The following is a 13,885-nucleotide window of genomic DNA, read 5'->3' as shown; positions in this document are numbered from 1 at the left end:
TAGGGCCAGCATCTCAATTCCAAGGCTTTCTTTCTAACTAGATTAGAATAAGAGGATTGGAGAAAAATTCACGGCTAATCTCATAGCGCAGTGTATCCTCAACATTTAACCATTAACCAACCCTCCTATATCAGTTTGGACTGATAATTGCAAGTGACAGAAAACTCAGCTTACACAGGCTTAAACAAGAGAAGAAATGTATTGGTTCATGTAGTTGAAAATTTGGAAAGTATGGCTTCAGGCACAGCTCAATCCAGGAGGCAGGTTGTTCTCTCCACTGGTTGGCACCACTCTTGGCAAGCTCACTCCCCTTATGATATGGACACCTCTTAAACAACTACTCATTTTTTTATTCACAAATATTGACTACCTCATGCCAGGTGCTGTGCCAGGTGCTAGGATGCAGCAGTAAACAAAACAATCATCCCCCATCCTCATGCCTAAAATATCTCTAGAAGAAAATGTAAAAAATAAAATCTTGGCAATTGTGGTTGCCTCTGGGGTGGGGAATTGGGTGGCCAGGAGACAACTTCTTATTCCTAGTAAGAAAAAAAGTCTTGGAGTTGAGATGCTGGCCGTATGTGTCCTGACTTAGAGTTTGTACCCGTTCCTGACCAACCCAGACTGATTCAAATCGATCAGAGCCCCTGTACAAGAGGTAGTCATCCCTTCCCATGATGAAGGTTTTGGGAAATGTGGTAGGAAGTGGATAGAGAAAGAGGAAATACTTTCTAGTTTGGTTCTCAGAGAGGCTTTGGGGTCAGGGCTCTAAAGAAGTGGGCCCATAGCTGGAGCCCCTGGAGAGAACCCCCAGGCCTTGGGGAAGGGTCCCAACAAAGGCAGAGCCCAACTTCTTTGTAGACCCACAGACCCTCCCACCCACAACCCAGATGGCAAGCCAGAGATTTTGCCCCTGGCAGAGTTGTTCTTACCATATTACACCTGTGGCCCCCAACTCATTGTAAAGAAAGACCACATTTATATGCAGGCCTAGATTAAGGTCAGTTTATTAAAGGGCCATTAACAAGGTGAAAACTCAGGGCTTTTCACGACCCGCTCTTTACACTGAAACAGCCGTACTTCCTGGGATTTCCCAAGCCAGCACCTAGAGAGGGAAGGCAGATCTAACCCCCAGAGCTAAAGCAAGTCCCCATCGAGAGCCCTTGAACCAGCACCTTTAAACTTTAGCAGTCTTCTTCGCAAAATAAAATGTTTCATGGAAGACACTTCCACTTTCTTCTGGATTGAAGAGCCAGCAACAAGCCAACCAAGTGCATTGTTCACAGTCACTCCCAACCCTGAGTTTCTGCAGGGAGTGGAGCACTGAGTATCCTCCTGCCTGCCAGGAGTCTTGGTGCTCCTGGACCACCAGCCTGCTCATTCCCAGACACCCAGAAAGAGGAACTCATCTGCCACAAGCAGCGCCCCTGCCCCCAAGGCAGTGGTTTTCTTCTTCAAAATTGTCCCTGCTTCCTCAGCTAGAGAGGGACACTTGGCATTGTCTGTATTTTAATGCTAATTTGTTTAGTCAAAAAGAGGAGCCCAAACAGATGTGGACCATTTGGCAGGGATGTAGTTCATTTGTTAGCAAGTGCAAAAGGCTCGTTGGCAGGATATTAAATATTACCTTGGTCATTCACAAACACTTCATATTTCAAGAAAGGAGGGGAGGCAAAGGCTGCATCCTATAAATCAGCCTTTCAAAGAGGCAGAAAGAGGCAAACATTTTATAAATCTATGTCATTATGCTCAGAGATCAAAGGCCCTAACATATGTATTTGTGCAACTGGCATTCCAGCAGACAGCTATAACAAACTGAGGGCTGGGGCAGCTTAAGAAAGAAAGAAAGAATTAGCCAATTCTAATCTGTGATTAACTGGGTTTTGGGAGAGGTAAGAAGGTGTCCGGGCTGAGTTCTCAGGCTGGCTGCACCTGTGCGAGAGGTGGAGGGCCAGCAACCAGGAGAGAAGAGGCTCCATCCATGCACTCATTTGCAATGATGGTGCCATCTGGTCCCTGAGCCTGCTCCAAGACGAAGGCCACTTTGAGACACATGTGATTAGTGATAGCCCCCCAACACTGAAAAGGAGAGCAGGAGGCCAAGGCACCACCCCAATCTGTGGAGAGTCCCAAGCCAGCCCAGGCCTCTCTGGGTCTCCTGCTGCCTCTTGCCCCATGGCCTCTTCCTGTTTTTCCACCTCGCCACATCTCTGTCACTTTCCTTACCCTGAGTTCACTGTGTCTTCTCCCCAGCTTATATTTTAGATGGGTCAGTCATTTTAATAAGTTGGAACATCTGCATCACTTCAAAGGCCCTGACAGCCCCACCTTATTCCAGTGGCTAAAGTGTCCACCATCATCACGGTCAGGACTTGTGCATGGATGTGCTCCCCAGGGACCATCTGCTGCTTGGGCAAAACAGTCCACACAGCTTCAGTAGAAGGGTTCCAATGAGCTAAGAATGAAGACTTGGTGGTATGTTGAGCTGGGAAGCTGGGAAAGACTCACTTTAAATCCAAGAAGACTCCACACAGTGGGAGGGTGCTAGGGACAGGTCGGGCTTCCCTGTTTCAAATTAAGGGTGTGTGCTTCATCTTTACCTGGTTTACATCCCAGCTTAACCATTGCCTACGGTCATGCCTGAGCCTGTTTCCTGGCTCCCCGCCCTTTTCTCTTCTCATGCTCTCTTGGCAAAAACCTCAATCTTGATGAGAGCTGACTTTCTGCCTACTCGCACTTACACCTGACCAGCTGTAGATGGCTGAAGAAAAGCACCCAGACACAGGTACCACTCTAACTGCAGCTCATGATCAAGGACTTGAGTGTGGCTTCAATGGTTCCAGGTCCCCACACTCCCTTAGTTGCATTCCCCCAACATTCTCCTTTGTCTTAAAGCCCCATACCTCCTCTCCTCTCCTCTTTCTAGTAAGATGCCCCTGCTCTCTACTTCTTTGAGAAGTGGAAGAAATCAAAACAAAATTTTTAGACTTCTGACACATTTCCCTACCTTCTGGCGTCTGTTCCCTGCAGTCTGTTCTCCTGTTACCACAGTGAGCTGTGCCTGCTCCCACCTAAAGCCAGACCCCTTACGTGTGTCTCTAATCCACTCTCATCTACTCAAAAATATTGTTCCAGAAAGCTCCTCTCTTATCTACAAAACTAATTTCTTATTCCCTGAATAAGAAACAATATTTTTTATGAACATACAAAAATGCTATGTGCCCCATTTACAAAGCAAATAAACAAAAAACCCTTGACTTCACTTCCTCTGCTGGCCACCACCCATTTTTTTGTTCCCCTTGCAGCAAGCAAACTTTGTGACAGTCATCTATCTATACTTGCTGTTTTCAACTATTACCCTTCTCCCATGCGCCAACCCTCACCAACCAGGCTTCCACTCTCACCACTTTGCTGTAGCTGCTTTTGTCAGGGTCACCCATGACCTCCACTCTGCCATACCCAGTGGACAGTTCTCCACCCTCACCTTACTTGAGCTCTCAACAGCATTTGACCCAGCTGTGTGCTTTCCTTCTCGATTCACTTTCTTCTCTTGGCTTGTTGTATACCATGTTCCTGGGTTTTCCCCTGCTTCACTGGTTGCTCCCTGACAGCCAGTTTTACTGGTAATTCTTCATCTCCCTCAGTCTCTAAATGTAGGAGGGCTCCAAGGCTCAGTCTTCATCCTCTTCTCCTTTCTATCTCTACTCCTCCTTTTAGTGATCCCATGTAGTCCCACGGCTGTTAATACCATCTATGTGCTGCCAACTCCCAAATATGTCTCTCTAGCTTACACTTTTTTAGCTAACTTCAGATTTGTTTACTCAATTGCCTCTTCAGCATTTGCATTTAGATGCCTAACAGCTATTGCAAACTCAACACCTTCCAATTAGGCTCCTGATCTTCTCTCCAAATCTTCTCTAGTCAGAGCTTTCTACAACTTGATTGATAGCAACTCTATTATTTCATTTGGTCAGCCAAAATCTTTGCTTCCTGCTCTCTTTCCCTCAGACCCCATGTCCATTTTTTTTTCCTCAGAAAACCCTGCTGACCATTTCTTCAGAATATTTCCAGAACCCAGCTACTTCTCACTATCTGCACAACCACCATTATTTCTTGCCTGGCTTTCCCTAATTGTTCTCTTTACTTTCAAACTTGCTCCACTAGTCTACTTTAACATCACCCCTAGAGGGATTAGTATAAATCACAAATCAGATGACACTACTCCTTTGCTCTACACCCTACAATGGTTCCCAGCTCACTCAGAACAAATAGCCTGCAAAGTCCTGCAAGACTAATATCCCATTACCCATCTGACCTCATTTCCTAATACTCTCTCCCTTGCCATCTCCACCTCAGCTGCACTGGCCTCCGTGCTATCCTCCACCCTTTGGCCCTGGAGTCTTGGCTAGATTGTTTCTCTACCTAGAACTCTCCTTCTCCAGATAGCCATGTGAATAATTCCCTCTTCTCCTTCAAATATCATTCCAATGACCGCCTTTTCAATTCTGCAGTCTAATCCTGCCCCCCAATGCGTATCAACAATTCTCCTTTCCTTGTTCTACTTCTCCCGTATCACACATAACATGCTGTATTATTTCTATAATTTGTAACACTTTCTGGCATACTACATTATTTGTTTGTTTGTTTACTTGTTTATTACATTCTTCGGTGTCTGTCTCCCTCCTGTTTCTTCTCCCCACTATACCATAAGTGCATTAGGGCATGCATCTTTGTCTGTTTAGTTCAGTTTTTGATCCCAAATTAATGAAATGATACCAGGTGTCATTCTGAGGAATCTACAATGACAGATCCTCAATTATGTGTTAATGGATGAATAATGGTGAGAGAGCAGGGAATCTTTTGACTAGAAAATGTTTCCATAAGGTGTGTCCATCTCCTATCATTACCTAACAAATTATTGCACACTTGTAACTTAAAGCAACATGCATTTATTAGCTCACAACTTCTGAGGGTCAGTCTGGGCACAGCATGGTTGGGTCCTCAGCTCAGGATCTCATAAGGCTCCAGTCAGGTTGGCAGGGGCTTTGGGCTCCTTAGAGCCTCCACCAGAGAAAAATTCCCTTCCAAGCTCCATCAGGTTGTTGGCAGAATTCATCTCCTATGTTTTTAAGACTGAGGTCCAGCCAGTAGGGGGAAACCCCCAGATCCTAGAGGCTACCCCACAGTTCCTTGGCTCCTCCACAGACCCTCTCTCAACATGGCAGCCTATTCCTTCAAAGCTAGCAAAGGAGACTCCCTCAAGTGCAAGACATAATATAATCACAGGAGTGACATCCCATTAAATTCGCCATAATCTGGAGTTCAGAAGCAAGTCACAAAGCCTACTCACTTTTATCAAAGGTAGAAGATTATACAGTGTGAACACAGGGGGCCATATAACTTTTCTGTCATCAGCTCCAACCTTTTTTTCTCTCAATATTGCATCCTTTATTAGTCATTAAAAAAAAAAAATTTTGGAAGATGTTTCAGCTAGGATGAGCTAGTTTGTACCGCAGTAACAAGTAACCCCAAAACCTCTTGGTTTGAGGGTTTTTTGATGTGTTTTTAAATTTTTTTTTGTTCAAAACACATGTGTACCACAGGTGAGCTGGGGGCTCCCCACTGCATGTCCCTGAACTCAGTTATCCAGACCAACAGAGTAGTCATTATTTAAATGTTGCAGATTACTCTGGCAAAGAGAAATTAAGGCCTAGAAGGTCTCCTATGCACAGTCAAATGCTCTAGCTCACAAATGTTACATCTCAATTCTTCTCAAAATGCACCACAAGGAAGCCAGCTTGCTCAGTCTCCTGTTTCTAAGAGCAAGAGCCGAAAGAGTTGGAGGACATCACCCATGACTGCTATAGGAAGCCTCTTTACTGAGATATGGCCAACATGGAGTTTGTCAATAAAAGAATTTCAAAGAAAACTAGTTACCTGAAGGACATATCATATCAAGGAGATAAGAGTTACAGGGCTCTTGACAGTCTGCAAATGTCCAATTTCAAGGAAAAAAACTGGCATACCTCAGAAATATTGTGGATTTGGCTCCCGACCACCACAATAAAGCAAGTCACATGAATTTCTTTGGTTCCTTAGGGCACATGTAAAAGTTATGTGTACACTATATTGTGGTCTATTATGTGCAATGATAGCATTATGTCTAAAACATGTATGTACATTAATTAAAAAATACTTCATTGCTATAAAGTGTTAACCATTACCTGAGCCTTCAGAGAGTAATCTTTTGCTGGTTGAGAGTCTTGCCTCCATGTTGATAGCTGCTGACTGACCAGGGTGGTAGTTACTGAAAGTTGAGATGGCTATGGAAATTTTTTAAAATAAGAAGATAATGAAGTTTGCCTTATTGATCGACTCTTCTTTTCATGAATGATTTTTCTGTAGCATGTGACGCTGTTGGATAACATTTTACCAACAGTAGAATTTTTTTCAAAATTGGAGTAATTCCTCTCAAATCCTGACACTGACTTATCAACTAAGTTTATGTGCTATTATAAATCTTTGTTGTCATTTCAACAATCTTCACAGCATCTTCGCTAGGAGCAGTTTCCATCTCAAGAACCCACTCTCTTTGCTCACCCTAAGAAGCAACTCCTCATCTGTTCATTTTTATCCTGAGATTACAGCAATTCAGTCACATCTTCAGGCTCCACCTCTAATTCTAGTTCTCTTGCTATTTCTACCACATCTGCACTTACGTCTTCTACCAAAATCTTGAACATCTCACAGTCATCCATGAAGGTTGGAAATGACTTCTTCCAAATTCCTATGAATGTTAATATGTTGACCTCTTTCCATGAATCCTGAATGCTATTAAATGGCATCAAGAATGATGAATCCTTTCCAGAAGGTTTTCAATTTACTTTGCCCAAATACATCAGAGGAATCACCATCTATGGCAGCTATAATCTTACAAAACATATTTTTTAAAGACTTGAAAGTTGAAATTACTCCTTGATCCATGGGCTGCAGAATACATGTTATGTTAGCAAGCATGAAAACAACATTAGTCTCATTGTACATCTCTATCAGAGCTCTTTGGTGACCAGGTACATTGTCAACAAGCAGTAATATTTTGAAAGAAATCTTTTTTCTGAGCAGTAGATCTCAACAGTGGGCTTAAAATATTCAGAAAACCATGTTGTAAACAGATGTGCTATCATCCAGGCCTTTGTTGTTCCATTTATAGAGTACAGGCAAAGTAGATTTAGCATAATTCTTAAAGGCCCTAGGAATGGTAAGTCAGCATTAGCTTTAACTTAAAGTCACCAGCTACATTAGCTACTAACAAGAGACTCAGCCTATTTTTTGAAGATTTAAAGCCAGGCATTGACTAGCTATGAATGACCTAGATGATATCTTCTTCTAATATAAGGCTATTTCGTCTACACTGAAATTCTGTTGTTTAGTGTGGCCACCTTCATTAATTATCTTAGCTGGATCTTCTGAATAACTTCCTGCAGCTTCTTCACCTTAAACTTTTATGTTATAGAAAGAGCTTCTTTCCTTAAACCTCACCAGCCAACCTCCAACCTCTGCTAGCTTCAGACTTTTATTTTGCAGCTTCCTCATCTCTGTCAGCCTTCACAGAATTGAAGAGAGATAGGGCCTTGCTCTGGATTAGGCTTTGGTTTAAGGGAATGTTGTGGCTGGTTTGATCTTCTATCCAGACCACTGTAACTTTCTCCACATCAGCAATAAGGCTTTTCAGTTTCTTATCATATATGTGTTCACTGGAGTAGCACTTTTAATTTCTATCAAGAACATTTCATTTGCATTTACAACTGGAGGCCTAGGTTTCAGCCTATCTCGACTTTCAACACACCTTTCTCACTAAGCTTAATCATGTCTAGATTTTAAAGTGGGAGACATGGGACTCTTCCTTGAACTTGAGCACTTAAAGGCTATTGTAGGATTATTAATTGCCCTGATTGCAACATTGCTGTGTCTCAGAGAACAGGGAGGCCTTAGGAGAGGAAGAGAGATGGAGGAATGGCTGGTCGGTAAAGCAATGAGAACACACAATATTTATCGATTAAGTTCACCATCTTACATGGGCATGGTCAGTGGCACCCTGACAGTTACAGCAGTAACAGTAAAGATCACCGATCACAGCTCGCCATAACAAATAAAATAATAATAATAATAATATGTTTGAAAATTGTGAGAATTACCAAAATGTGACACAGAGACTCAAAGTGAGTAAATGCTTTTAAAAACTTGTGTTGATAAACTTGACTCAGGATTGCCACAAACCTTCAATATGTAAAAAAATGCAATAATCTGTGAAGTGCAGTAAAATAAAGCATAATAAAAAGAGGTATGCCTGTATTTAAAATTTGGGCTAGATTAATGTAGTGATTGGTGATAATTAAAAAGTAATGAAAACTGGATAATTGCATCTAAATGAGCTTGCTTCTTCTTTAGGGCTATTGCTTTTCATTTGTATTTGCATTTTTTTTAATGTACTACAAATGTCAAAACTTTTAGTTTCCAAAAGTATCCTGCCACATTGTTCTCTTAATAAACTCCCAGTGCTCCTGAAGGCAATTGGTACTAGAATGGACTATTACACCTGACAATCTACAAAATGTGGAATCATTTGAGTCAAAGTGAGCAGGGGTCCTTCTGTCCCTGGTTGGGACATTAGAAGTTTTTTTTTACATTATAGTGGAGTGATTGGTTAAACATCACATTTGATATCTTAGAATTCAGCCCATAGGATTATAAAAACTAAGAGTTTTGGGATGCTTCCCAGAGACTTTCTGGACAGACAAAAACATACATACATCTGATATAAAATCTAAAGTCTCTTTTTAACTCTTGATAGTCTTAAATATTCTACTATGCCCATCCTTGAGGAACTCTTTGATATATCGCCAGCATGAGAAATAAACACTGATTCCCACCCTTGTGAATTGCCCTAAGCTGGTTCTTTATTCATACCCAAATATTATTCCAATCCCGTTGTGATTCAAACTTACAAACCATCTTGGACACGATTTAACAATGAAAACAAACCTGGTTGTTAGCTATAACCCCTACTCTGCTACTGACATACCACGGAGGGCTACTTTGGTTTGCCAAGGGTCATCATGTACCTTCTACTAAATGGCTACAGTAGCCATTAGGTGAAGACCCTATATCCATTCTGCCCCAAATGATTAGGCTCCTAACCTAACCATTGCAATCCCATTTCATTCATAAGGAATGGTTTAGGAATGAGCATGTAACTAGATCCTGGCCAATAAGACATGGGCATGTGTGTGTGTGCTAGATGGCTCCTGGGAAAAGTCTTCACATTTGTAAGAAATGATGGTTCCTCTCTTGCCTCTGGGCAGGTGGCACCTGGATGGGATGCTGCAGGGAGAGCAGAGCCAGACTGCAGTGAATGAAAACTAGGACCTCTGGACTTTTTGTTAATTGGAATAATAAATCGCTTATTGTTTAAAACAGTTTGAGTTGGGCTTTTAGTCACTGGCAGCCAAAAGCATTTTAATTGACAACACAAAGGTAAATTGCATGGTTCTTTACCTTTCCTCCTGTGGTGCAATGCACATTGTTTCCACAGCAGTGCATTGGAAACGCCAAGGAATGTGCTCCGAAGCTCTGACCCTTGTGCCATTTCCACCAGTTCATATGAGCAAAAGGGTAATAAGTGCAGCTGGGTAGGCAGCTTCCTCCAATCACTGCATGATAGGATTGATAGAATGTGCTGAGCCGTTTGGCTGATGTTCACCAAGATCATAGGCCAGAGCTCACCATCTGTTGTATTAATTATTGCCCATAATCTTGATTTATAAGATGTCCACTATGGTTTTCCCACCTAATTACTTTGGATCTAATATGGCCACTTCTATGATCACAATTCCTGATGTACAGATGGATGGGACTGGAAAGTTAGCTCCAGCTCCAGAAAAATTAAAGAAGCAGGGATGAACCTGGGGCCTCTTTCTCATCATGGAGCGCCAACAGATATTCATCAACTGTAAGGACACAAACATGCTCAGCATACATGGACACAAATCTCTCTTTTCTGACGAGATGGGTCACAGTATTCATGCCTGCATTTTAGATCATGGAATAGGGTTTCTCATCCTCAGCACTACTGACATTTTGAGCTAAATAATTCTTTGTTATGAGGAACAAATCCTGTGTATCATAGGATTTTAGCAGCATCCATGGCATTGACCCATTAGATGCCAGTAGCACCACCCAATTGTGAAAACCAAAAACATTTCCACACATTGTCAAATTTCCACTGGGGTAAATAATCACCCCTCAGTGAGAAACATTGTCTTAGAATTACTCTCAAATATCTGCAGATAAAACAAACAAACAAACAAACAAACACCATGTAGTAGACACCTTGTATTTTTACCACCAAGCCATCACTCACTTTTATTTCATTAATGGAACCCTGACTTCTTTGTGCAGAACTTCCCCCTTCTGCTCTCAGCCCACAGGATTTGGATGAGGCTGACTATAACCGGGTACCACAAGCAACGTGTTACCTGGGTGTAATCAATGAAAGTACATCATCCCCTTGGCTTCAGTGATCTGTTCAGGACTGACCATATGGTCCAATTCATGACAGTGAGAGTCAGGTCCAGGACTTCGAATTCAGCTGTTGGACTTGTACTTTGAGAGTAAAAGCCTGAGATTGCTGGCTGCCATTTTGTCACTTTTAAGAGGGAAAGGAACTCTCTGAGAAAGTAGCCACCACAGAATGTAGAACAAAGAAAAGGTAAGAAGCTAGATCCTGATGCTTTATCTGAGACCATAAATCCAGAAATGTTTGATGTTAGATGTCTCCCTGAACTTTCTATTCATATGAGTCAATTGATTTCTTTGGGCCTTAAGCTATTTTGTGTTGTGTTTCCTTTCACTTGCAAAGAATCCTTATTGCAGTATTTGATGAGGTTTGACCTGTTTGCAATCTATAATCTTGTTTCTGCTTCTCAATATCCATAGCGTTTTTCTGCATGAGGGTTATAGATTACCTGGAAGATTGCACTTTTCTCTTTGCTAGTTTCCCTACCTTTTGAAATACAAGGATAAGGAAATGGAGAGAAGTTCACTTTAGAGAAAGTAGGGCCCTCATACTCTGGGCCTAGAGAGTAGAGTAAACTGATAGGTAAAGAAACAGATGGTATGATAGTTCATTTTATATATCAACTTGACTGGGCCATGGAGATTCCTAGATATTCCATTAAACATTATGCTGGGTGGCCTGTGAAGGTGTTTCTGCATGAGATTAACATTTCAATGGGTAGATAGAGTGAAGCAGATTGCCCACACCAGTGTGAGTGGGCCTCATCCAACCTGTAGCAGGCCTGAAAAGAACTAAAGGTAAAGGAAGGGAAAATTCATTTTCTCTGCCTGTCTTCGAGTTGGGACCTCCCTTAGTCTTCTTCTGATTTTGGATTTGAACTGGGACTGGAACTGGAAGTTAGACCACATGCTCTCTGGTTTCCCAACCTTCAGACTCAGGCTGGAACTGTAACATTGGCTCTCCCGGGTCTTCAGTTGGCTGACTGCAGGTCTTGAGACTTCCTAGTCACCATAACTGTGTGACTCAATTCCTTATAATCAATTATCTAATCAGTCAATCCTATTGGTTCTGTTTCTCTGGAGAACCCAGACTAACATAGATAGGTTTGGGCATGACAAATGTAAGGAGGAAATCCAGGCTTTCCTCTGACTCAAGCTTTCTCTCCCTTACTTATTTATACTTCTCTGATGTCGGTGAGGTTGCCCTATTAATTAACCTTTGCCACTACATTGAGAAAGGGATCCTAGTGGTTTAGAAAATTTCAGTGAAATGAGCCAGGCAGGTCGACACAGGCTTTCAAGAATTTTAAAAGTCTTTATGTAATTGGGAAAGACTTGGTAACTTCTGGATTTGCTTTTGGGGGTATCTCTTAAATCTTTGTATCATACCTGCGTGTGACCAGAACTGCCTGGACAGAAGTGCCTAAGCTAAAAAATAAAATTAAAATATTTAGATGTAAATGTTATAGATTCCTCCCAAAGCACTGTCTTTATTTGTGGATTATGGGCAGCTAGCATTATATTTGGAAAGACTGATGGTTACTCACAAAATCTGACATGGTGTCCCACGTCTAGAGCAGTAACATTAATGTATTTTGATATTCCCAGAAGAGGCAAAGTCCTTGCCACCTAGCTAATGAACACATGTTTGCACAATTTTGCAAACAATTTCAGAGGGTTCATGGAATCCCTAAAAAAAAATCAGACTGTGAAGAGAAATCGGGCTATCTCTAATACAGTGAGGGGTTTCTTAACAGATTTTGTCCTCCTCTTTTCAAGTGTTTTACTTCTCTTGACACGTGTTTTATTTCAGGAAACTGCTTCAGAAGTTTCAAAGAGCACATATATTGGTTCAGTCCTCATAGGATGAAAAAACCATGCATTTGGGAGTTCTGAATTCAAATTCTGATCTGTCACTCAGCTGTGTAACTGTAGGGATGTATTACCACCTCTACAAACTTCAGTCTGTTTCCTCATCTGTAATATGATACAATTCTCAGCCATTTCAGAAGTTAAGGGGAGGGGCTGGAGTAAATAATTCATATTCTTTGCTCTCTACCGTGCGGTCTCGCCGAACTTTCAGTTTGACTAATGATTTTGCTGAATTGCCCAATTGTTCTGGCTTCATGTAGACACAGCCAGTGGCTGTGAAGTAGAACAAGAGTGAAAACAAACTCATAACGCCTTCAAGTGTAGAGTGTAGGCGTGTGTGTATGTTCGCGCGTCACAGTGGCTGGCTGGATTCTCTTGTTTGCATCACCCACTCATTTCAGGCATCTGGTTCTTTCTGTTTCTGTCTAGGTGCCGAGCTCATGGTGCCCCACCCCAACTACTACTATCTTCACACAACAATGCCTCCTAAAGAGGCCTCAAATCTTCTACTCACTCTGCTTTCTCCCAAAATCTTTACTGTGGCATTTAGTACATTGTATTTCTGTCCTTGTTTTTCAAGGGTAATCATTTGTATTCTGTAGGTATCAAGCAGTATCTGCTATAGAACATGTTTATAAAATTGAATCCTCATCTATCTAAATCCCCTTGTCTCTACACATACCCCTAAATTCTCTTGGCTTTTCCTTCCTGCAGGAGCCATGGTTTAAATACCTAATTGGCCCTTACTCCTCGTTCCATATGTATTAGTTTCCTAGGGCTGCTGTAAAAAATTACAACAAACTGGGGGCTTAAAACAACAGAACTTTGTTCTCTTGTAGTTCTAAAAGTCAGAAGTCTGAAGTTGGTATCACTCACTGGGCTGAAATCAAGGAGTGTGTCCCTTCAGAAGGATCTGGGGAAGAATCCTTCCTTGCTTCTTTCAGCTTCTGGTGGCTGTGGGCATTCCTCAGTTTATGGTTTATGGCCACATCACTTCAATCTCTGCCTCCTTTGTCACATTGCCTTCTCCTTTGTGAATGAGTATGTGTGTGTGAGTGTGTGTGCGTGTGTGTGCGTGTGTGTGAATTCTCCCTCTACCTCTGACATGTAAGGACATATATTCTTAGAGCCCACCTGGATAATCCAGGATAATCTTCCCATCTTAAATTTCTTAATTTTACTATGTAAGATAATATTCACACTTTCTGTGATTAGGACCTGATACTTTGGGTGACATCTTTCAGCCTACCACACCACAGACTACACCAGTGAAGGGGTGTGCCCAGGTGGCTATGTCTATTCCAGGTGACCCTACTGACCTGGTCACAGCTGAATAGTTGGGAGTGGACTCCTGGCTCAGGAGAATGAATGCACAGGCTGGGTGGAGCCAATCAGATCAGGTATCAATAGCCCAGTTTCAAATTCCCAGGAAAGAGCA

Source organism: Rousettus aegyptiacus, unplaced genomic scaffold, assembly GCF_014176215.1.
Source record: "Rousettus aegyptiacus isolate mRouAeg1 unplaced genomic scaffold, mRouAeg1.p scaffold_m13_p_6, whole genome shotgun sequence".
In the NCBI taxonomy this organism is placed as follows: Eukaryota; Metazoa; Chordata; class Mammalia; order Chiroptera; family Pteropodidae; genus Rousettus; species Rousettus aegyptiacus.
Note: the sequence above shows the minus strand (reverse complement) of the source record.